Here is a 26,446-nt window from a genome sequence, read left to right as displayed (position 1 = left end):
CCTTCCATATTTTAAACTAAATTATTGTAGTGGTCTCAGCTTAAAACACAAGTAAGTTGGGAGTGGAAGAAAGTTCACCTGTTAGAGCAAATGCCTTGTGTGTGAGGCCATGGTATCTAGTCCCAGCACTACATAAGAACACTGTGGACACTGCCAAGGGAGATCAATGGATTGCGGACCAGTACTGTTAAGTCTCTTCTCTTAGTCTCTCCCTATTCCCTCTCTCTTTTTAAAAAAACAAGAATGAGAAATTAATTCAGGAAGACCTATCAATTTTACCACACATACAGGAGGCTCTGGGTCCATTCCCTAGTAGGAAGGAAGGAAGGAAGGAAGGAAGGAAGGGAAAGAAAGAAAGAAAGAAAGAAAGAGAGAAAGAAAGAAAGAAAGAAAGAAAGAAAGAAAGAAAGAAAGAAAGAAAAAGAAAGAAAGAAAGAGAGATTGATTTTAAAATGTCACTAATTTGTCTTTCTTAAAGTTACTTATCTTCGCTCAAGGACCGCTGTAAGGATCGAGCCCCCGGCTCCCCACCTGCAGGGGAGTCGCTTCACAGGCGGTGAAGCAGGTCTGCAGGTGTCTTTCTTTCCCCCTCTCTGTCTTCCCCTCCTCTCTCCATTTCTCTCTATCCAATGCAACAACAATGATATCAATAACAACAACAATAACTACAACAATAAAACTACAAGGGAAGCAAAAAAGGAATAAATAAAAATAATATTTAAAAAGTTACTTATCTGCATAAAGTTATCTACAAATGCATTTTTTTTTAAAAAAAGTATTAGTGATTCATTAGTAGTTTGCAAGATTTGGTGGTAGATATGGTTATGAAATTTTAACCTTGTAATATTATAATCTTACATATCTTTATCAAATCTCTAATAAAAAACTTTTTACTTTATTTATTTATGTTTGCATCTAGAGTTATCACTGGGGCTCGGTGCCAGCACAACAAATCCACAGCTCCTGGTGGCCATTTTTTCCTTTGTTTTTATTATTTATTTCATTTTATTGGATAGAACAGAGAGAAATTGATAGGAGGTGGGAGATAGAGAGAACAATAGACACCTGCAGACTGTGTTGCCACTTGTGACGCTCCCTCCTGTAGGTAGGGAACAGGAGTTCCAGCAAGGATCCTTGTGCTGACCCTTGCAATTAGTACTGTGTGCTTAACCGGGTGTGCCACCGCTTGGCCCCATAAAAAAAATTTAAAAATAAAAATATATCTTACAGGGCATAGTTCCACACTGCACCCCCCACCAAAGTTCAGAACAAATTTATCAATCACAAAGTGAAATATGGACTGGACATAGTGTATTGCACCAAAGCAAAGGATTCTGGATAAGGACAGAAAGGAAAGGGAGAAAGAAAACTTTAGGGGCTTGGTGCAAAATGAAATTGTACACATGTGTCAGTGACTTGAAATCATTAACACTCTCAGAATGAAAGGAAGAAATAAAAGAAAGAAAGGGGCAAAGAAAGAAAAGTTGAAAGAGAAGGAAAAGAAGAAAGTAAGAAAGAAAGAGGGCAGGGGTAGATAGCAAATGGTTCTGCAAAGAGATTCTCATGCCTGAGGTTCCAAAGTCCCGTTCAATCCCCTGAACCAAAATAAGCCAGAGCTGAGCAGTGCTCTGGTAAAAATAAAATAGAAAGAAAGAAAGAAAGAAAGAAAGAAAGAAAGAAAGAAAGAAAGAAAGAAAGAAAGGAGAGAAACAACTTTCAGTGATCTTTCACCATCTATAATATAATCTTTAAATTTCTAGTCATATCACAAAAGTGATAACTAACAACTTGAGCTTGTTAGTCTCCATATTCCAGCCCAATATCCTGCCATGTCAACCTACAGTTCCTGAAAAATAATATAAAAAGTCCTTCTATATGCTTATATATTAATTTTTGCTTTAATTTCAAACATCTTAAACTCATCAATGTGGCTGTATTCTTTACTTATACCACACAACTGGGACAAAGAGCAAAAAATACAAAAGTAATTTTAAAAAAGTGTACACATAGATAAAATAGGCAATAAGATATGTATAAAGAACACAGTATTAAAGGCCACACCAATATCTAAGCAGATCACTTTAATTTTGTCATTAAGCTTGGATTTCCAAAGAAGTATTACTTATGGACTCGATTAGTTTATCGTTCTTTTCTGTCTTGAGAAAAATGGGCATAAATAAATGGAGAATAAAAAAGTATTCTTAGACCTGTACATATTCTTTGAAGAAAAAGTATATTCATTGTGTTAGGTTCATTTAGAAATACTCATTTATTGCAAAATTCGCAGGCATTAGTTTATGGTACAAGCAATGTATCATTGCTTAGAGCTGGTACAATTATTTCTTGAAAACATTTAAATGAGCAAATTATTTGCAAAGCGGTGTGACTGTTGCCCTGTGGAAGTTATAAATGTAAATAATCAGATTTGGGAGAAGAAAAAGAACAAAGCTAAATCCTTAAAAGAAAAGCCTCAAGAGGAAGTCGAAGTGGTACTTGTCTTTCCACAGAAGAGTCCCTTAGCTGCACCCTAGTTCTCAAAATTACAAAAGAAGAAATAGGCTTTTTAGACTTTGCAGAACATTTTGTTATGCTTAAAATTAGCATAGTAAGGGATGAAAGAAATAGATGGTGAAAAATCATTGGAAGTTCTTTCTTTCTCTCTCTTTCTTCCTTTCTTTCTTTCTATGTTATTTTTACCAGAGCACTGCTCAGCTCTAGCTTATTTTGGTTCAGAGGATTGAACTTGGGACTTTAGAACCTCAGGCATGAGAGTCTCTTTGCAGAACCATTATGCTAACTACCCCCACCCTCTTTCTTTCTTCCTTTCTTTCTATGCTTAAAATTAGCACCATAACTCACCTGCATAGTGTCTCTGTATTGCCATGCATACAACCCAGGTTTGAGCCTCACCCACACCACACTAGAGGAAGCTGCAGTTCTGTAGTGTCTTTCCCTTTCTCTCCCCCCTCCCTCCTGTCGATCTGAAAAAGGTGGCCCAGAGCACTCAAGCCCAGGTGAAGACAAAAACCAAAGCAAGTGTAGGAGGGTAGAAATTAAAAATATATAAACTATAATTTTTTCACCAATGAAGTCAATTATGAATCAACATAGAACTATGGAAACATCAAAACACATCCTATGTTCTGAAAACAAAGTACAGGCCACTCAGAAAGAAAACCATCATTAAGAACATAGGAATCACTGCTAAATATTATATAATAAATCCTCCACACTGTCTCCTGAATTACAAGAAAGGACACCTGTTTGTTTTGTCATTAGGGTCAATTTTTCTGGATAGAAAGAAAAGAATAAGAGAGGGGAGCTTGGGTGCTGGCACACCCAGTTAAGCTCACATGGTACTATGTGTAAGAACCCAGGTTCAAGTCTCCCCTTCCCCACCTGTAGGTGTCCATTTTTCTCTCCCCTCTATCTCCCATCCTCTCTCAATCCTATCCAATACAATATGAAGAAAATAAAAATGGAAAAAGTGGTTGCAGTGGATTTGTAGTGCAGGCACCCAGCCCCAGAGATAACCCTAGTAGCAAGAGAGAGAGAGAGAGAGAGTGAGAGAGAGAATATCTTAACGTGAAGTGGACCAGGCAAACCTGAGATGCACAAAGAAGGAAGTGCTCTTCCAGGTGAAGTACTTCCACTGGCCAGACATCCTTTTTTAAAAAAAAATATTTATTTATTCCCTTTTGTTGACCTTGTTTTATTGTTGCAGTTAATGACTGTTGTTGTCGTTGTTGGATAGGACAGAGAGAAATGGAGAGAGGAGAGGAAGAGAGAAAGATAGACACCAGCAGACCTGCTTCACCGCCTGTGAAGAGACTCTCCTACAGGTGGGGAGCCAGGGACTGGAACCAGAATCCTTACGCTGGTCCTTGCGCTTTGCGCCTCCTGTGCATAACCCGCTGCATTACCACCCAACTCCCCCTACAAACACCCTTTTGTTCTTGATTTATTCCATATATCAAGTAATATTATGCCATATATCAAGGTATTGGTGAAATACTAAACATTAGCAGAAAAAAATCAAAATATTAAATGTTAATTCCTTACCTTAACTATAGATACACTGAATAAGAGTTTAGCACTCTCTCTACATTATAATTATCAGGTTAAGAGAGAAAGAAGAGGGGCCGGGTGGTGGCACACCTGGTTAAGCGCATGTTACAGTGCTCAAGGACCCGGGTTTGAGCCCCGGGTCCCCACCTGCAGGGGGTAAGTTTCATAATGATAAAGCAGGGCTGCAGGTCTCTCTATTTTTTAAAAAATTAGTTTAATTTTTTTAATTATCTTTATTATATAGAGGCAGCCAGAAATCGAGAGGGTAAGGGACGATAGGGAGGGAGAGACAAAAAGATACCTGCAGCCCTGCTTCACCACTTGAGAAGCTTTTCCCCTGCAGGGGACCAGAGGCTTGAATCGGAGTCCTTGCTAATGGTAACATGTGCACTCAACCAGGTGGGCCACCACCCTCCCTCAGTCCTTCTCTCTCTATATTTCCCTCTTCAGTTTCTGGCTGTCTCTATCCAACAAACAAATAAAGACAATAAAAAAATTAAAAGCTAAAAAAAGACACTATTTCCCACACTTGATTAAAATAATAAACAAACAAACAAACAAACAAAAAGAGCAAAAGGAGGCATCTACTAGGCCAAGAAAGAAATGTGCCAAGCTGATAAACAACAAGTTATTCATATGGAGTCTGAGATGCCAAAATATCAAGGTACCTTTTTTGTTTTTGCTGTGGGAAAGAAATTAAAGTAAAAAAAATAAATAAATAAAGACAGCAAAAAGAAAGACAAAATACTTGAATGGAAGAAATCATCCAGGTGGGTAATTGAGATGGGATAATGTAGTTTACTCCAAAGAATATAGGGGAAAAAAACAGGACCCCCCCCCCCAACTTTCCATGGCTACTTCCCAGATAGGAAACTGGGAAGTTATTGTTACAAATTCTGCCTATAGAAGGCTTTATCTACTACACAAATATTATTTAAATCCTAATTATATGCCTGAATGAATGGTTTTCAGTCTTTTAAAAGTAATCTACATCCATTGGGTAAGATAGCCTCTCAAAATAGGAGTGTCTTGCTCTTATAAAAGGACAATTTATAGCTATGAAAGTAGTATGGAGGGTGAATTAGTGTCTATGAATCAGTAATTCATTTACGGAAATTTTACTACTGGTTTATAACATAAATTTCAGAAGTAAAGCTCTGTATTGCTATATAAAGAATAAATATCTGTGATATATATATATGTATATATTCCAGTTATTCAAATTATTTTCATTTCAGTTAAAACCATTACTCTATAAGCATGAGTTAGTTTAATATACTAGCATTGTAATTATTTCCATTATTCACATGAAGAAAAGCTGACATCTGTATGATTTGTTGGGTTGAGTTCTGTTTGCTGATGAGGACTTAAGAATTTTTTTGTAAGATTTTTTTAAAAGTATTTTTTATTATCCCTTTTGTTACCCCTTTTTTATCGCTGTTGTGGTTATTATTGTTGGTGGTGATGTCGCTCGTTGTTGGATAGAACAGAGAGAAATGGAGAGAAGAGGGGAAGACAGAGAGGGAGAGAGAAAGATAAGAGACCTGCAGACCTGCTTTACCACCTGTGAATGAGTCCCCTGCAGGTGGGGAGCCGGGGGCTCGAACTGCGATCCTTACGCCAGTCCTTGAACTTCGCACCAGATGCTCTTAACCCGCTGCGCTACCGCTCGACTCCCAAGAATATTTTAATGTATTGCAACAAGACTAAAAAATAAAAGAGTAATAGACTATACTTTTGTCCCTGGAATAGCTACAATAGACTTCTATTATATAATTGAAGGGATGAGAATTAATCTATAAAATTAGTGGCTATAACATTTACTGTCAATTCTATATTTTTCTTAAAGCACATGAGAGGGAGTCCGGTGGTAGTGCAGCAGGTTAAGCGCATGTGGTGCAAAGCGCAAGGACCTGCATAAGAATGCCTGTTCGAGCTCCTGGCTCCCCACCTGCAGGGGAATTGCTTCACAGGCGCTGAAGTAGGTCTGCAGGTGTCTTTTTCTCCCCATCTCAGTCTTCCCCTCCTCTTTCGATTTCTCTCTGTCCTATCCAACAACAACAACAGCTATGACAACAATAACAATGATAACTACAACAAGCACAACAAGGGCAACAAAAAAATGGGGAAAAATGGCCTCCAGGAGCAGTGGATTCATGGTGCAGGCACCCACCCAGCAATAACCCTGGACGCAACGAAAAAAAAAAGTACATTACAACTGTTATTCTATATCTTTAAGGCAAAAGAGCCTTGAAAACTGTTAGAATCATAAACAATATTAAAATTTCCCCAAAGGGGCCCCAGGGTTACTCAGTAGACTATGCCCCTTACCAAATTGAAAGCCCCAGGTTGAAAGGCTATATGGCACACTACTGTCACTGGGATAAACTTCAAGGGTAGTGAAGCAGTGCTGTGATGTGTCTCCCTCTCTCTCTGGTTTTCTTCTCTAAAATAATGACAAAAAAAAAAAAAAGGTGGCCAGGAGTAAAGTTTTCTCATAAAATAACTAATCTTGGTTACAAACGCATATCACACACAGATATGGAGTCTTTTTAAAATTTCCATCATCATTATTGCTTCCAAATGACTTGTATTCTTCACGTTGCTGTCTAGGTTAGAATCACTGGATAAGTATTATTTAAATAGAAAATAATGTAATAATGTAAAAAATACAACATAGAAAATAAAACAGAGATTGGAACGGCTTGAGTCAACCCCTCTTGTTGGCATGTTCTAGTTGGTAGCTATGAACAAGTCAATTCAATGTTATCAACAAGCTTCTCTACCTCTATATTTGAAACTACTAATAAAAAATGGTAAATATTTCAAAAGTCTGGATACATACAGGAAAGGCACAGCAAGAATAAATAATCCAGTTAGATTTACCCTCCTTTGGTGAATTTCAGACACGAGATGCTTTTGTAGACAAATGCCAAGATGAAAATCAATTAAATCCAATTTCAACAACCTACTAAACTTCTCAATATAACAAGAGAAAAACAATGTATGTTACATAATCTACAAAAATGTCAAGATGTCATAAATCTACAAAGGCATAACAAGAGAAATAGGGAACATCATATTATATTGACAAGTTTACAAAATATTTGGCAAATACCAAATGATATGATAAAAGTCTTTTAGACCTATCTAAAATTTATTATCAAACTAGGAGACTACATAAAAATAATCACTTGAGAGTTTTTGAGATGTTTGGTAAAGGACAATTATAAATTATATATCTAGGTCAAGAAAATTCTAGAGATTTAGTAACAGTCAAATGTTCTAGCTAACTTCAGATTCCATAACATATGACTAAAACTTTAATAAAATTTTCATAAATACTATTGAACAACTTACTATAGATTTTGACTATGGAACTCTTCAAAATACTGTTTTTTGCCTCTCACATACTATGACTATGTTTTATGTTTCCTTGCTTTCCAAAGTAGTTACCATGTTGATCTTACATTCAATATATTTTTGAAGTTAATATCTGCAAAATTTTAAGAAATCTACTTATAAATAGCTTTGTAATTTTTCAGATTTCACAAATTCCTTTTAATTGTTATGATTTCGCTGATATTTCCCTAGAAACAAGAGGGTGATAACAAGAACCAAAACAGATTTTTCTTTATGCTCTTTTTAATTGTTCTGGTAAACGGAACTTAAAAACATAACTTAGTGAGACTATTTAAGATCTATTCTTGTAGCAACTTTGAGGCATATAACTGTCTGTATACCTTAAATTTATACAATGTTATATGTAGATTATATCTTTATTTTTTGAGAAGTAGAGGCTAATCAGATAAGCTATCTTTTTTCTTTTTTTCTTCTTTTTTTTTTGCCTCAAGGGTTATTGCTGGGGCTCAGTGCCTGCACTATGAATCCACTGCTCCTGGAGGCTATTTTCTTACCATTTTGTTGCCCTTGTTGTTGTTGTTGTTATTGATGTTGTTGGATAGGACAGAGAGAAACTGAGAGAAGAGAGGAAGACAGAGAGGAGGAAAGACACCTGCAGACCTGCTTTACTGCTTGTGATGCGACCCCCCCCCCACTGCAGGTGGGGGGCTGGGGGCTTGAACTGGGATTCTTGCGCCCGTCCTTGGGCTTTGTGCCATGTGCACTTAACCCGATGCATTACCACCCAGATCCCTCAGATAAACTATTCTTGAAAAAGCACTTTATCATTTCTGGAGTGCTTTCAAATAACTATTCCTTCCTTATCTTCTTTAGAAAAGAACAGACAAGTTATCCTCACTCTCGTTTGATATTTGATAATATGTTGGTTCCAATTGGACAGCTCACAAACTTTCAGTTGGTAAATGATATAATCAGAACTTGAAATCAAGTTTCTGAATTATTTTCATGACTCTGAATTGCCCATAGATATCTTATATCTACAGCTATTGTGGTAATGAAAAATATCTCTTGGGTGATAAGAAAAATTTCCCTTGTAAACTAAACAATATGTTTCTGAGAAACAATATGAAACATCACACAGTGACAAAACTTACAAATGGGACCAGGTGGTAATGCACTTGGTGGAGTGCACATATAATAATGTGCAAAGACCTAGGTTCAAACCCTTAATTTCCATCTGTTGGGGGAGAGGCTTTAATAGTGCTGCAGGTATTTCTCCTTCTCTCTCCCTCTCTACATCTTCCTTTTCTCTCAATTTCTTTTTATCTCTACCCAAAATAGATAAAATATTTTTTTAATTACTAACTGGATATCTCACACCTTTATTAAGAACTAAATTCTCCTACTCTATAATTAATGAAAGTGAATAGAGAATGGCAAACCATCTGTTGACTTTACTTCATAGTCACAACTGCATTCCTCATTGTAGCCATGCCTCTAAAAGCAGTAACATGTGCTTAAATACTTGACAGCATATTAAAAGTCAAAGGATTGTGGACTCCTGTTTGCTATGGGCAAAAAGACAATGCCTTTGTATAAGCCAGTGAATCGATTAGTCTTTGGTAGAATCTTAGCTTAAGAATCTTTAGGGCACTGATTTATGCACAATTGATCCGATCAGCCACGCAGTCAATGTGATTTATTAGCTAAAATAGCCAAAACCCTTTTTTTCTCTTTTTTCATGCAGTAGTAATTCACCTCATTAGAGGAGGAATCATTATAGGAAGCTATGAAGAAATAAGAAATTGAACCTGCTGCCCTGACTCTTTATCGCCCCTATCTATGGATTAGCCAAACAGTAAATAGCTGGACACTAAGAGCAGAGTTGCTGTGCATCTATGCATGTGGTGACCAGAGATGGATGGGATATATTAAAGGGGACTCTAATATTCCTCCACTCAGAAACATTTCCAGACAGCAAACCTGTTCATTAGCTTCATGAGAAACTCATTCATTGAATTTCTAGCATATATGTAGATAAATTTTTTATTTAGCCATATTAAGACAAATGACTTGTATTACTTTGTAATTATGGTGTTAACTATACATAAGACCAACAATATGTATAATACGGGTTGGCAGCCTATAGTGTCTGTGCATACACTCTCAAACACACTCACATTTCCAATTTTACACAAGACACAATTTTAAATAGCCCAAGAAAGTTTAGGAAAAATACACATTCAAATTTGTCAAACATTTATTATTTTATATTTGTGGAGGGTATTTATAACTTTTATATGGTATAAGTATTCTTTTTTTTAAAGAATTTATTTATTCATGAGAAATATAGGAGGAGAAAGAACCAGACATCACTCTAGTACATGTGCTGCCAGGGATTGAACTCGGGATCTCATGCTTGAGAGCCCAATGCTTTATCCACTGCACCACCTCCCAGACCACAGGTATAAGTATTCTTTTGCCCTTTTTAAGGTCTATCCATCAACCAAGTCCTGAAGTTGAAGTCTCTCCCTCAAAAGTATTCACAAATAATTAAGTTATGGGACACAGTGGGATAAAGTAGGCCCATTCCATGAACTAGTGCTACTTTCTAACAAAGAATTTACTCAGCTCCTGCTCCGTAATCTGTTGCTGACAGCTCAAAGCCAAGACTCCAGTAGCCTCTGTTTTGCACTTTTCCTTTGCCTTAATAGAAATGCTATGTATCACAGTGCCAGGAGATGTGATCTGCTATATAGCTGCCCTCCATACCATATCCATCTCGAAGAGAATGAACACTTTGTCATTTCTAAGCCTGGTGCTACCGTGTTATCGTGAAAATGCAAGGCTCTATAGCTAAAGATATGACAACTGCACATTAGAATGATGATGTATTAATACTGAAAGGTACTGTTATTTTACTACACAAGTAAAATGTAAATTGTGATTAGCTTTGATTAAAAATCCAAATTTGCTTAAGTTCAGTTATGAAACTTCTTATATAAAAGTATAACTTTGGGAGTCGGGCTGTAGCGCAGCAGGTTAAGCGCAGGTGACGCTAAGCACAAGGACCCGCATAAGGATCCTGGTTCAAGCCCTGGCTCCCCACCTGCAGGGGTGTCGCTTCACAAACGGTGAAACAGGTCTGCAGGTGTCTATCTTTCTCTCCCTCTCTCTGTCTTCCCCCTCCCCTCTCCATTTCTCTCTGTCCTATCCAACAACGACAACAACAATAATAACTACAACAACAATAAAAAAAACAAGGGCAACAAAAGGGAATAAATAAATAAAAAATAAATATTTTTTTAAAAAAGTATAACTTTGATTTGCTCTGAAAAAAGGACTCATTTAAAATATACTAAATAAGTACACAGATTTCAAGCTGAACAGTGATTCAATAGGCAAGCCTTAAAACAAAGAGCAAGATAATCTGCAAAATATCTAAATGCTTTTATAAATCCTAAGAGGTACTGTACCACCTGTCCTTTTGACTGAATTAGCAATGTCAAAATGCCAACAAATTTAACAACTGAACTGGTTTAAAAGAAATTGTGTGTGTGTGTGTGTGTACAAATATGCTTTTGTATACTTGTTGCCACATATTCAAAACTAGTTATAACTGTATAACTGTATCAGTTAAGGAACATATAATATGTGGACTGAAGTTTTATTTTCATCATATATCTGCTGTTAACCATCTAAATGTTTAATCTTCTATATTAGAGACTAACTGAAAGCAGGGAATGTCTCCTGATTTAGGATTTTTTGTTTCAATACTATCTTGGTATGTATTTTGTAATGACCTAAGAGAGAAAAAAACATATTATTATAATACTTTTAAAGTTACTATTTACATTGCATTTAGTACTTTAATCAAAGAATCAGTAAAATTTGATTTATTTCAGATAAGCCCCATTCTCCAAATAAAACTTTCCCTATATCACACTGGCATAAAATAATATTTTCTTTCCCTTTATTTCATTATTTTTTCTTAGCACCAGTTTCACAAATAGAATAAGACACTCCAGGGAGAATATTGAGCTGGTATATAGTGGCTTTATGCTTGTTGAAATCATTCACTCTTTTGGACTTGCAAACCACAAAGCACCCACAGTTCAGAAATTCCAGCATTGCACATGCCATGTCATGTTTTCTTGTTTTAGCATAGTCCTCACAGTCTATCCTCCCAGTATAGTTAAATGGTTCAGCATTGGTGAGTGTAGCATCAGTTAGCATCATAGTCTAAGGAACACAATTCTGCCATTAAATACATAGTCTTGGGAGTCGGGCAGTAGCGCAGCGGGTCAAGTGCGCGTGGCTGCGTATGGATCCTAGTTTGAGCCCCTGGCTCCCCACTTGTAGGGGAGTCATTTCACAGGTGGTGAAGCAGTTCTGCAGGTGTCTATCATTCTCTCCCCCTTTCTGTCTTCCCCTCTCTGTCCTATCCAACAACGGCAAAATCAATTGTTATTAGTAACTACAACAACAATTTTTAAAAAAACAAGGACAACAAAAGGGAAAATAAAAAAGACAAAAAATACATAGTCTTACTAATAAAAAGAAGACAGATTTATATTGATGTGGGATGAATACTTTTTTAGCATGAAATCCAGAATGTTCTTATAAACATCATCTCATGTAGTTTTGTTCAAAGGTGGCTTCATAGTCTAACAAAATTCTCAGTGGACTTCTGCCATAGTTAAACAGTCTCTGCCTAGTTAAACTACACATTTACATGGTGAGAGTACCAGTGAGTACATTTCCTCAGACATTCCTGGAAGCTGTCTGGCCAATAGGAGTAGTTCGAAACGGTTCCCTAATCACTGTTGAAATCACTGATAGTACTGTCTGTCCACACTATGACAGACAAAAGCTGAAATGTATTAAACATAGCAATCCATCACCCTGCAGATGGAAAGCAGGAGCCAGGCGAGTTCAGAGGCAGTGACTACCCGCTGCTTAACAAAGGCTGGAGTCCTGACAGTTCAGTCCCTTCCTAGCTCCTCACTACCACCCTTCCATCTAAGATGAATGAGTGTAATCAATGAAGGAGAAAGCCTGCTGAGGACCTCAAATCCAAACATTGTTACATTTAAAGTGCTGCATTTTTCTCCTAATCAGAACTATTGCCTAAACAGTCTTTGCCTCAAATAGGGAGATAGATATTTAAATAAATGAAAGAATAAGTAAAAGAATGAATGGTAGACTCGAGAAAGCATGTGTAGAAAACAGTGCATTGATACATTACTAAGTTTGCAAAGTTAGTTTAGGAATAAACGATGTCATTAACTCAAAGAAGTTTTGACTCTTTAAAGTCACTCAATGAAAGCTAAGTTTATATTTGAAACAACTAGATAGTGATGTTCTGTTTGGATGACCAGGGGTTATTATTTTAAATAAGCATCCAATAGAAATGAAATGATATTTGCTAGAGTTCAATTCTTCTTGCATACTTGTTTCTAATAAGGACATATGAGTCACAAACAGCCAAAGGGAATGAAATATTCTCAACTGCTAACAGCACATTAACAAAATATAAAATCAAAAGACACTTTTCTTTGGATTTCAACCTTGTCATTTCCAATTTTCTGCTCCTTGGACATGCTTGTATTCAAATTCTGGAACATCTATTCAGCATATCAATCCTAATTAGACAATCTGGGTCTGGAAAGGATGAGAGCTGGGTCATTTGCATAATTTAATCATAAATACTCAGTGATACATATTTCCAAATGCATTTGTACAATTATCTTTTCATCCTTGGGGCAATGGTATTAATATGATTAGGCAATATTTCTGGAAAAAACAGACAAGTATGCACTCTTTTTAACTGCAGCTTAGGGCGATATGAAAAATTAATTAATTTCTGAAGAAAATCAATTTCTCTACGTGACCACATTAGACACTGCTAAACCAAGACTCAGAAACCTCTCTCAATCACTCTGTTTTATCAGACTCTTCTAAATTCAGATTAGTATGTAAACAATTCAATAGAAAAAAAAACAGTGTATCCAAAAGCATCTGAAATTTTGAAGAGACGTAACTGTCTCTTTCATTTCAGGTATATCACTCTACTCTACTTTAATGCATTGTTATTTAACCAGTCAATGAGAAGCCTGTGCTTTGGGTGTGAACTTATCTGGAGTGATCTTTTATTAATGTACATTAACCAACTTCAAGGACAACAGGATAAGGTTACTTTTGAAATGCTTTCCGAAGAAACAGATTTATATTCATCTAAAATAATCTTAATTCACATGAGATAGTTTATTACGAAAAAATTAGATAAACCAAGTTGTCCCTAAGAGTGCCATTGTTATAAGAAAAAAACATTGTAGCATACTTAGCAGAGATGTAAGAACCCAGGTGGCTAATCTAATTTTTTAAAAAGAGATTCTGCCTTGTTTGTTGATTAGTACAAAAGAAAAAAGACACATTTGTGAGTTTCAATGCAGTATTCTTTTCAATCAAACTAAAAAGTAGAAATTACTGCATGCAAATATTTAATATCCATTTAATTTGCATAAAGGTGCTTGAACAAATTTTTGATTCTAACAAGCTCATTTTTCATGCATTTTGTCTTTCATCCTAATCTAGCATCTGTCATTCCTTTTTGAAGTTATTATCGGCCCAATTCCCTCTTGGACATGGTTGCTGGGTGACCGGTATCTTAGCACCCACTTTGACAGGAACAGATGTGAATCTGATCAAGAGATTTCCCAAGAGTACCTGAAATCACAAACAACTTTTGTGAAAAACAAACAGCATCCCTGTCATGGGCCCTTATTTAACCCACTCCCCCAAAAGAAGGGCAAAGTTTACTCCAGATCAAATATACCTTTTAGTTTTATTTCTTAAACTCAGAATAGAAAAAATACCTTGATAAAAATAAAACAGTTTTCACAATTTTTGAATTGAGAGGAATCAATCTAAATATCACCATCTCAAAAATCCAGTTTGCTCTCTTCTGAGATAGATGTTTATGGGTAAGTTTCATGACAAAGTATTTCTATTTCATCACAATTTCATTACAGTGCTGCAAAATAAAGAGGATTATTATGAGGATAATTTAGATGATAAAAGTATTTAAGAAGATGAAATTTAGTATGGTGTCTGAAGGCTTCTTATATTAAGTATGAAGTAGAAGCCACATAATAATAAGGATTACTCTGCTTATAGGGAATTAACAAAAATATAATAAAAGTTCATTCTCTCCTTTCACGCATTTCATAGCAAGATTTTTTTTAATATGATTTCTTTCCCAGTTCACGTGGTGTGCCATCAGTCATTTATGGAAATAAAGCTGCAAAGTGCTAGTAAAAGACAAAAAAAAAAAAAACCCTTCATATTATAACCACTACAAAATTCAGAATATGTTGCTTTTCTTGATGTAGATTAATTGTAAGGATGGCATAATGAAGCTAAGTTATATGATCTACTTCTTTTCCTTCTTTCCATCAGTCAGAGAAACAGCCATGTCTAGTCATCGTAAAACCTTTAAGGAGTGGTCTGGGAGGTGGCACAATGGATAAAGTACTGGACTCTCAAGCATGAGGGTCCTTAGTTCAATCCCCAGCAGCATGTATACCAAAGTGATGTCTGGTTCTTTCTTTATCTCTCTCCTATCTTTCTTATTAATAAATAAATAAATAAATAAATAAACAAAACCTTAAAAAAAAAAAAAGAAAAAGCATACTTAAAAAAAACTTCTTCCCCCAGCTCCCCACCTGCAGGGGAGTCGCTTCACAGGTGATGAAGCAGGTCTGCAGGTATCTTTCTTTCCTTCTCTCTGTCTCCCCTCCTCTCTCGATTTCTCTCTGTCCTATCCAATGACAGCAGCAACAACAACAATAATAATAACCACACCAATTATGAAACAACAAGGGCAACAAAAGGGGAAAAAATGGTCTCCAGGAGCAGTGGATTCGTGGTGCAGGCACCAAGCCCTGGCAATAACCCTGGAGGTAAAAAAAAAAAAAAACAACTTCTTAAAGAAAACTTTCAAAATAAATATAACATTTAGTCAAATTTTATCTTATATACATTGTATTGGTGTAATGTTAGGAAACAACCAAGTGACTGATTCCATTTTTCAGTTTCATTCAAATGGTAAGTATCAAGACAAAGCAAAAGAATGTTAATCTATGAGGAAAGCAAACTTTTTCCACATAACAACTCATAAGGAAGAATTCAAGCTGTATGTTTAAAACTCAAAACATAAATGTTTTTCTACTTGGTAAACATGACTTATGAAAGTAAGGAAAGAGTTTCTTATACCTTCCACTGGAAATTTCACTGCTTTTCTTCTACTCCAGATAGATTTACTATCACTATTAGGAATTATGTTTGGTTCATGTAGGGAAATAAACAAATAGGTAAATATTTTTATCAGTGTCACATAAAAAAAAAAGAAGTGAAAGATCTTTGAAAAATATATAATTTTTAGTTGGGAAAGTAGTTCATTGGTCTCAGTTACAAAATGCAATCATCAAGTGACTTAACTTTCATTATTGTAATGGTAGATGTACGGGTGTTCGGACATATGGCCATGTGTGGCCCAGTTTCAAGTCCTAGCACCATATGGGAGGTGCTATGGCAACAGAGGATTTCCTATTACTGTGATGCTTCTCCCTCTCTGTCTAGCTGAATGGGAAAAGTGCCCCACTCCACCAAAAAAAAAAAAAAAAAAGGTAAAGAAAAAAGTGGCCCAGAGTAGTGAATCTGTACACAAGATCCTACTCAGCTCCACAAAATAATTTTTAAAAATCAAAATTAAACTAGAATAAAAATAACTTTTATATATCTATATATCAAAGTTATCAATAATCACTTTCATTTGTTGCCATTGGTAACAAAATTCGCCTTCTGGAAACTCCTATAGGTTAGGCAACCAAAACTAAATAAGAGAGTCAAAGAATAGCACAGTTGAAATGCACAGGACTTACTGAATCATATGAAAGGCCCCCAGTTCAGTCCTCAGCACCACCATTAGCCAGAGTTGAGTGGTGCTTTCTAATAAATTAATTAACTAAAATGTAAATCTAAGAATTTAATGCATTATTTTAAAGAATTTTTATTCTAAAATGCTATCAAGGAGAAAAATTCCCTAAAAAATGTTTCTTTGCAATGTGGGCTAACTACCCAGTGAATAGAGATTGTTTTATGTGGCCCAGGAGGTGACACAGTAGATAAAGTATTGGATTCTCAACCATGAGATCCCGAATTCAATCCCTGGGAGCTCATGTATCAGAGTGATGTCTGGTTCTTTCTCTCTCTCCTCCTATCTTTCTCAGGAATAAATAAATAAATTCTTTTAAAAAGAGAGAAAGATTACTTTACTATTTAAAAGTCTAAAGTGCACACTACCATATAAAATTAAGCAACTTTATGTTTAAACTCCTTATATCTAAGGTGTATATACTTTGTTTTAAAAGTAAAATCTTAAAAATGTGAAAATCTGAGTAGCTGTGAATTTTTAAAACACTTTGATTTAACTGTGAAATGTCACTTATGTATGTTTCTAAATTTTTCTAAGAATAGCTAGTTACTAAAGTCAGTATCCAAACAGGTGTTAACAGAAAGAAAAATCAAATTTGACCCAGAAGGCTCTAATATTAAGGTTTGAATTGGGATAAGTTCATTCTTTCCCATGGGGTAGCTTGTATAAATGTAATTCTATGGTTTCATAAAAGCAGGTCAAGTTTCCATCCCTAGGGGTCTTTTGGCAATTTGAAGAATGGAAGCATTGTCTCTGGCTACAAGTTCAAATCTGCATAGACTGTCAATAGTGTGAAGGAAAAAAAAATCAGTGAATAGCAGACATATATTCACCTTTGATTAAAGCAGGCACATATCAGACTTCTTAGAGGGTAAGAATAAAGGTGTCAGAGTTGTAAAATACTTTGAAACCATTTCCACTTACATATTGTCTTCTATTTTAAAAGATACACATAGAAGATGATGCAAAAGCTGATGTTAAACATACTTCTTTTTACATCTATGACTAAATGAAGAGATGAACTTCTTATGAAAGGTCACTTTACATTTATTATATACAAAGTATTTTTTCTCATAAATTCTAGGTGAAACAGAAACTTTTAAATAGTTACTGTTTTAGAAGATTCTACTCTGCAAAAATAATGCATGCATGCTTGTCCTTTTATAAATGACGTAATGGCATGACAAATGCCATGGGATGATTGAAAAAGTAATTGATTTCAATTTAACTGGACCTCTACCAGGTGTTTTCAAAGACAATTACAGTCCACTGCGAGAAATGGTAATACACATCTCCTTATGTAGACCTACAGATTAACCCATTGACCTCATTCCTAACTCATCTCATTGATGGCAAAGCTTTTAGAAGAGCAATCATTTTTTTTTTTAGGCTATGAGATTGTTTTCCTATCATTTATCTACAGATTGTAAAGGATATTCTTACTCTAAAGTGCAAGCAGCAATGAAATAAACCAATAAAAGAAATGGAGCCAATGACATCAAACACATTAAATGTTACTCAATGCTATACAGATTGTATTACCTAATAGTTTAATATCTATTTCATACACGTAACATAATTCTGTTACATATACCTTTCATAGAGAATTTAAAGTGCATTTTACTTACAAAAATGAAAGTCTAGGAGGGCTTAAAAAATGTAATGACTATCTTAATAGTCATGTAACATATTTTACAAGTATATTTTTAAATATTTAAGTAAAGGCAAAGATACCGTTCACCAGGTGAGGCACATGCCTTGCCATATGTGCAGCCCAGGTTCAAGCCCCAATACCACATGGGAGGTGCTATGGCACCAGAGAAAGCTTTGGTGCTATAGTCTCTCTCTATCTCTGTCTCTCACTCCTCTGTCTCTCCATCTGAATAAAAGAGCAGCCCAGAAGTGCGAAATTATGTATACAAGAAACCTCTGGGCCTGCCAAATAAAAATAAAATTAAGGTTGAATTATCTCTCCACTTTTAAATTAACTTTAAGGATTCTTCTATTTTCATACAGTAAAGCATAAGCTGCTTTTCTTACATTATTTGTTTCAATGGTCAAGTTTACATAATGCAAAATTAAGACAATGTAGTTACTGAGTTATTTGTTCTAAGGGCATGTCCCCCCCCCCCAGATCCATGCGCACATGCGCAAATACATCTATGTAAAGACTTCTCTACCACATAAGTTATGATTGTTTAAGCATAGACATATAGACAACAAAAGGATTATGCTAGTATAAACAAAAATATCCACCACAGAGATTTCTAAAATACAGATAAAATATTTACACTTGTTGCACACACAGGATTACATGCATCCATCCTAGCATATGAGACTAATATGACAAGTAAAAGTGATCCAAATTATTCATGTGAAATCCAAAAACACAATTAAACTAAAAACTACTTAATTATTTCTACTTCTAAGCATCAAACTAAATAAAACTGAGAATTTTAGATATAAAATATAAATCAATGCTGTTAAACATATCAGTATATCTTAGTAGAACTGCGGTATGTTCAAAGAGTCATCACATGGTCACTGATATTTTTCATATGGAAACTGAGTATTTTTAAAACAAAAGGACATGAATAATAAATCCCATTTAAAATTACTAATACAAAAAAATTACTAATACAATTTCAGAATGCAACTCATTTATGATTAAAAGATTTTACTTGAATTCTGAATATAACATTCCAGGTTTATTTTCATTACCTTTACTTAAAAAGTAACCAGTAACCTCTAAGTTGAATTAGCCAGCATTTACTGCAAATGTACCTGTTTCCACAAAGTAATTTCCTTTCAACTAGTATTCTTTCTTGAATACATGTACTTGTCCTTGAAGAAAAAGATATTTTATCTATTATATCTAAAGGTAACCTAATCATTTAGAAATATTGGATTACATGTAAATTAAAAATAAATCTACTGTGACTTTTTAAAACGTTGCTTCTCTACTAACTTATAATAAGGAAAGGAAACTATTACTTTCCTTTATACAATACTGCAATATCACTGGTAAATAATTTCTACTTCCTGCTAGAATGTGCAGTGTATTCCAGGCATTGTCTTCACTTCACTAATAATGTTTCTGATGTTCCATTAAAGCTCTAGTTTTTAAAAATCATTACTCATAAAACTTTTGTTAAAGTAACTGACCATTTAGTACACTATTGTTTACTTACAAGCACAATGCTATAATGAGTGTTCCAGTTTAATAAGATTTGTTTGAAAACTTTCACTGAAGTTGTCTACATCTTAATGTACAAAAGAATTCCAAGTTGATATCCAGGAACAACTAAATTAATCTGAATCAAAAAGCAATAAGGCCATAGCTTTAACAAAATTCTGTCATGGTCACTTCAACATCCAGTTTAGAAATCTATAGAAGAATTTAGTTTTTTTGAAGGATAAATTAAGAGCTTTCTTATAAAGTAAGTCCAACTCAGAATACACAGACATTTTAAATGTTCCAAAGTTAATAGTTCCTGATTTTGGATCAAGTGATGATATTTTCAAACATATATACAATACTATATATGACATGATAAGTGATATGATATGATATGGCATGGCATGACGTGACATGGCAAGTTTATATACATGCAATTGTTTATAACCAATCTAAATTTGAATTCTGTCATTAATTTTAAAATCAGGGAGACTTTACTAAGTGATTGACTCATTAACTTGTGCCAGACAGTAAAGTCCAAGTCTGTCCAGAGTCATTTGCACATTTAAATACAAAGTCAAGCATGAACTGTAACAGACACATTCTTAAAAGTTTATCAAAATCCTTCTCAAGGTAAATAAGTGCATCAAAATAAAGTTATTCCTGCAATTAATCTAATAAGAACTATTGACTAGGTCAAATAAAAAAATGTACTACCAGTGGTGTTCTTGATTTTCAAAGAAATAGTTAAATAAACTGATAGTAATTTTCTTAATTAAGGCAGTTCTATATTGTGACCTAAACTAAAAAGCATTTATCAACAATTTTTAACAATAGCTACTGTGGTAAAAAAGAAAGAAAGAAAGAAAGAAAGAAAGAAAGAAAGAAAGAAAGAAAGAAAGAAAGAAAGAAAGAAAGAAAGAAAGAAGCAAAGAAAGAAGCAAAGAAAGAAGGAAAGAAAGAAGGAAGAAAGAAACAACTTTTGACAGGAAATATTTCTGACAAATTTCAGAAGAAGCCTGAGCACAATGTGGGCTCCCAGAGGCTTTACTATGCCTAGAACATACTTAACTCTGCAGATCAGAGACTTTGCTATTACACTTTTCTCAGGTTCATTCACTAGGGGTGGGTTTTTAATGTGGACTTTTCTTCATGAAAATAAATTATTGAATATAAACACAATAGAGAATAGGCTTCTTACTGCAGTCTCAAACCTGGAAATAGAAATGTAAATGTATTTTGGTGAATTCCTATGAGTTTTGACAGGCAGCATTCAGAGGAGAACAGATATATAAGTATATACAACTGACCAATCACAATGCAGTAACTCAATACTTATGGAATGGTACCTCCTGGTACATGTAGCTCAGGTCACTCTATTCTTACAGCAATTCAAATACAAAATGAAAAAAAAAACATTATGTTAATTACATACTATTCAGGTAGCTAAAATACCCAAGCAGTGAACATGTTTTTTACATTTTGTATTATCTTAAAGGTTTATTAATTCACCATTTGTTTTTTTTTCCTGGGAAGCAATAAAAAAAAAAAAAAAAAACCCTTAACCCTTAGAGACAATAAAAGCCTTAAAAGCAAAAAGATTTAGTGAAATCTAAAAAGACTCACCTGAATCTATTTACCAGCTGTCTTGCTGGTCCTAGGAGGTATGTTTTTAACTAATTTCTTCAAACAAAGATCTAATGGCAGGCAGTTCACAGCCTGTGAGAGTTTAATTTCATATTATATTCTATAATAGATGTGTTCTATGTTGCTAATACAGTGCAGTTTAAATGAATATTCAACTGATTAATAGAGGCATTTCTATGTAACAATCTAGTAAAATAATTTGGAACAATAAAATAATGCTAACTGATGGGCAAAGCACAAACTGTTACTAAAATAACTTAGTTACAAGTAATACTACTTTACAAATGTTGCCTACACTCAAAAACAAACAAACAAAAAAGATGAGATGAGAAATAGTGAAGCATATTATGTTTTTCTACACTGGTGAATCACAAGTTACCAAAGAGAAGAGTGATTTATGTTCAACTCTATCCAAGCCTTTAATCAATACTGGGTGTTACATCTTAAGAGGTTGGGCTAGGTAGAGTGGCAAAAAGGATATGAGAAAAAAAGGGGGGGGTCAATGATAGTCTCAGCAATTTACATGCAACTTCTTTGAAATCAAGGAAACTAAACAAAAGAGAACAGAAAGAAAAGGAGAAAGAAAGAAAGATTGAAAGAAAGAAAGAAAGAAAGAGAAAACAGAATTGAACAAATGAAGATTTTAAAATTATGTTAAGTGTATATGCAAACACTTGTTAGGAAACTGGAAAACAATAGCTTGCCTTCTTGTTTATCCTAAAAAAAATTAATAACTAAAATTCCACAAAATAGAGTATTACATATATAAATCTGTGGCTCAGAACATTAATTAGTAATGTGTGGAATTCAGAAAGTTAGCCATCTTTATAACTATGCGTACTTTTTACAATAATAGCTATGCTATTACTGGAGACTACCTCCAGGAAAAACAACAGGTTTGAAAGATATTAAGCAAATAAGTCCAGAAGTTTATATTTTGCAATGGGATTTGATCACACAATATAAATGGTAGGTTAGAATATGCTTATATTTTACTTACATATAAGCTATTAAACTACAAGAATCTTATTTTTAAAACATACTGAAACAAGTGGCAGAACTGTACTTATAAACTTTCATATTTTAGCACTGTCTTCAAGTCATGCCATATTCTTTTTGTAATGTTATAAAATGAAACATTAGATTTTATTAGCATCATTAATCGACTATAATACAAAAACTTCAAAAGCATAGCTTCTCTTCATTTGAAGCAATTTTTAATTTCTCTGTGCCAAACACCGTAATTATCTCTTAGATGTGAATCTCAAATTGTGTTGAAACTTTCTATATCAATTCATGAAAGGTTAAATATATGCCCCCTGAGAAGCATGCAAGGGGGTAAAGACACTGGTTCAGCTTGTCATCTTTATTCGAATTTCTGACCCCCCCCCCAAAAAAAAAAGAAGAGGCAAAAACTGGAAAATAATTTATATTTCTTATTCTAAAATTGCAATCATTTATTGCTACCAAGCAGAAAAGGACTTAGAAAGTCTTTCAATTTGCTGTTCATGGACTGTATTGACTTTTAGGACAAAAGAAAACTGTTTGTGAATGTGCATATGAAGTATCTGATAAAACTGTTTTCTAGTCAAGTTAAAACTCCACAAATCTAGGGCTGTGTAGGACCCAAAATACAATCTAGTCTAAATGACTCTGAGACAAAAATCTTCCTGCAGCAATAAGAATTCACTTTAAAAAAAAGAGTTTTTTTTAAAATTATTATTACCTGAATTCATGGAAAGCTGAATCCCAACACAAATCTACAAACAAGGAACTGAACAGTGGCTTTACCATGTACATAGTTACTTTTCTTTTTGCTGTTGTTGTTTAATGGTTACCAGTTAATTAAGTTACCGGTTAATTAAGTGACCTCTGTTACAATGGTCAAGCTCATGCAACTAATATTTAGTTTAAAAATAGTAATTGGAGGAAGCTGATCAAGGCTAGACTTTGTCCTCTGACAACTCTTAAATAAATTTGCCTATATTTTCTCTGTGTTCTGAGACTTACTTTTTGCTTTACTGTCAAGCAGGTGATATGATAGTCTGTGTTTCATCTCCTGGTAGTAGTGACAGATGGCTTCAACATTTCTTCTAGTTTTCATAGATAGCATACTGATGAAATAGCCCCAAGCAAATTAAATCCTCTCTAAGGTTGGTTACTAACTTACTAAGCCACTTTAAGCAAGTTTGTGAACCGTTTCGTTTCTTTAACATCATTTTGATTCCTCAGATTTCTTGATATCTAAACATTATTAAGTGTCATAGTTAGATATATGTGTTGGAAGAAGCTGAGTGCTATGATTAGATGTTTCTTGCCCAACTATGTACAAATTATTATACATAGTTTAATCTTTTGCACGATTTATCTTTTGCATATTAATCCTTTAATAATCCCTTAAGAAGCTAATCAATATATCTAGGTGAATAAGAAAAAAAACATAATAATAAATGACTAAGCTGGAAGAGAACTAAAAAAGTAAAGTCAGTTCTTTGATACTTAGCATCAAATCCTTGATGCTAAGTATTTTAGGTACTGCTTTCAAAGTTAAGAACCACGACAATAATACTAGTAATTACCATTTTAAAATAATAAGCTCATAAAGCAAACGGTGTATTTTGATGGAATGGAGCTCAATTATAAATTTTCTGTTTTCTTAATGTCAGAATTAGAAATACCTAGGTAGATATTTGCAACTATGAATCTTCTATGGTTACTGATTTCAGTTAATGTTTGTAGTTAGGTTTGAGCAAGTCTTGTAGTTAATGAAAGATCAAAATACAATAGTAAATCAACAAACTTACCATGTTACCTTAAAAATAACCCGAATGAGATTTTAGAACACATTCAATTGCAACGTAGTAAGACCAAGTGACTGAAATACAGAATATAGCTTAGATAGTTTTGAAGGGATAAACAGTTCTGTAGGTTTAACTTATCTTGACTACAAAAGTGTAAACTCCAGGGCTATTGTTAACTTCAGAAAACAAAAACTATTTTTTAAATGTTTGTTAATAAATAACTTTAAGAACATTCTTCAACCATAATGCAAGGACTTCAATTTCGAAGTCTAAACAAAAATTTCAAGGGAAAAAAAAAACATTAAAAGATAAACTGTAAGAAGTACACCATTATCTGTCTTACATTTGATTAGAAAATTGCTGTCATTGAACGTTTTCTCTAGCAGTGTGTGTGTGTGTGTGTGTGTGTGTGTGTGTGTGTAATGACAATTATTTATCTAATACACTATGTGCTGTAAGAAAGATACAAAGGGGATTAAGAGCTGAGGGGAGGGAGGTTTGACTACTAAAGAGAAAAACACTAGCGCTTCACCAATTTACAGGATAGATAACAATTTCTTAAAATCATATCTATACTGGCTTCAAATTTCAACTAAGATTTTTTTTACTATAAGAACTCTCAACGTTCTGCTCTGTTTCGAACAGCTTTAACCATGAATCGTTGGCAAATACTTTATCTTCTGGACATGCAAGGACTTCAATTAGCTCTGTAAATAGCGTTTAGTGATCAAGACTCCCCCCTCAATCTTTACTGCCACCTGTCCATACTACTGGGAATGCGCCCGCTCAGAATTCATCCCCAAATAGGAGAAATAAAGGTTCAAAACCCAGACAGGCACTCATATCTCATCCAAAGAATGGCAAATAGACAAGAATAAGAGTTTCTGGCCGGATTGGGGTAAGGCAGTGTTTTGCTGAAGTTTCATCTTAAGATCTTCCCAAAGAACTAACCGGGAGTCTTCCTAGGAAGACAGGGGCACTTGACCGGGTTTCTCTCTGATCTCTAGGTTACCCCCTCAGCTCTCTTCCACTTCAGCTTTATTAGGGGCACATGCCCCCCCAAGGAGAAAGAATCCCTCCCTCCTCCTCCTGATCTGTAAACTTCTAAAGCTGGTAGTCAAATTTCTGCGCAGATTTTGCGCGCATTTCCCACGCACCGCTGCCTGCCTCCAACTTTCCCTACTGGCTTTCTCTAAGCATCTCTATAAAGTTTTTCCCTCTGCAGCAAACTGTGGGGACGAGGCAGGTGGAAAGATCACTTTTACCCCTAAACTGACATATTACCACACTCCCGCCCCCTCTCGGCAGATCCTCTCCCAGTGAGCGGTCATTAGCATAAAACTGGTCCCGAAGGACATCTGTCCCCGCAGCCTCCCCGGTTCGCGCGCTTGGCCGGGCAGTAGAGCCCGGGCTGAGGAGGTATTCAGGTCAGCTGAGAATCCCAGTGCAAAGCCTGCACCTGCTCATCGCATGAGCTACTAACCTTTAAAAGAAAAGAACAGGACGAAAGGGAAGGGAAGAATAGGGGACAATTTGGAGAGAGAGAGAGAGAGAGCGAGCGCGCAGGGGAGCGCTGTGCGCGTCCCCATCTATCCAGCTCCGCTTTCGAGAGTCTCAGGCACCCGGCTGCCTTCCCCTACAGAGGAAATCTGCCTTACCCTCACATCTGCCCCGGGGCAAACCCACCCCTTTATCTCCTTTGCACACGCTCACACACGGACACTTGCACACATGCGCGCGCACACAGACCCCTCCCCTTGGCGGGCTTCCCCTCGGGGCTTCGGTGCTGAACTCGCAGCGAGTCCCCGGGATGACCCAGAGCCTCCGAACCCCGGTGGTCGTTCCCTTCCAAACCTTCAAGTGGCCACTTCCTCGGCTTCCTCGTGGGCCCCTCACCCCAAGCGCACCTCCCTGCTCCACCAACCCTGTAGGGCGGGGTCACGACCTCCCCCCCCGACCCCGGAACGCCGCTCGGCGCCACTGAAGGGCTCCCCCGAGTGCCCTGCGGCTGAGTGTCCGTAGACCGGGACTCGGGGAGCGCACACGGGGCACCCGGCCGAGGAAGCCCCCCCCCATCCGCCACCCGCCACCCGCGATGTGTCCTCTTGCTTCCCGCCCCCTCCACCCCGAGGTGTGGGGTTCCCGCGCCCCACAACAGCCAAGCTCTGGCGCCCGGGAGGGCAGGGGGGGGCGGGCCGGGCGGGGAGGAGATTTGGACCGGGTGCGGTGCCAACTTGCCAGCGACTGGCGAGCGCGGAGAAAGGGAGCTGAGGGCCGCGCTCACCGGGGCGCGCGTCGGGCGGGCGCGCGGAGCGAGCGGCGCGGGGAAGGGGATAGAGGGAAGCGCGAGGAGGCGTGTGGGGAAGGGGCCGTGGGTGGCAGAGGCTGCCC

The 26,446-nt window shown here is 36.0% G+C and overlaps 1 protein-coding gene and 1 long non-coding RNA gene across 5 annotated transcripts in view; both read right to left on the bottom strand.

The window, feature by feature from the left end:
- DACH1 (dachshund family transcription factor 1) overlaps positions 1-26,446 on the bottom strand; it is a 488,759-nt gene that overhangs the window by 460,969 nt on the left and 1,344 nt on the right. The window lies entirely within an intron of this gene.
- Positions 12,607-26,441, bottom strand: LOC132538621 (uncharacterized). Its single transcript, XR_009549971.1, has 3 exons — positions 25,539-26,441; positions 14,310-14,467; positions 12,607-14,160 (listed from the first exon to the last, which is right to left on the bottom strand). It is a non-coding gene; the product is annotated as an uncharacterized LOC132538621 (long non-coding RNA).

Source organism: Erinaceus europaeus, chromosome 5 (assembly GCF_950295315.1).
Source record: "Erinaceus europaeus chromosome 5, mEriEur2.1, whole genome shotgun sequence".
NCBI classification, from domain to species: Eukaryota; Metazoa; Chordata; class Mammalia; order Eulipotyphla; family Erinaceidae; genus Erinaceus; species Erinaceus europaeus.
This window is presented reverse-complemented; position numbering and strand designations above follow the sequence as displayed.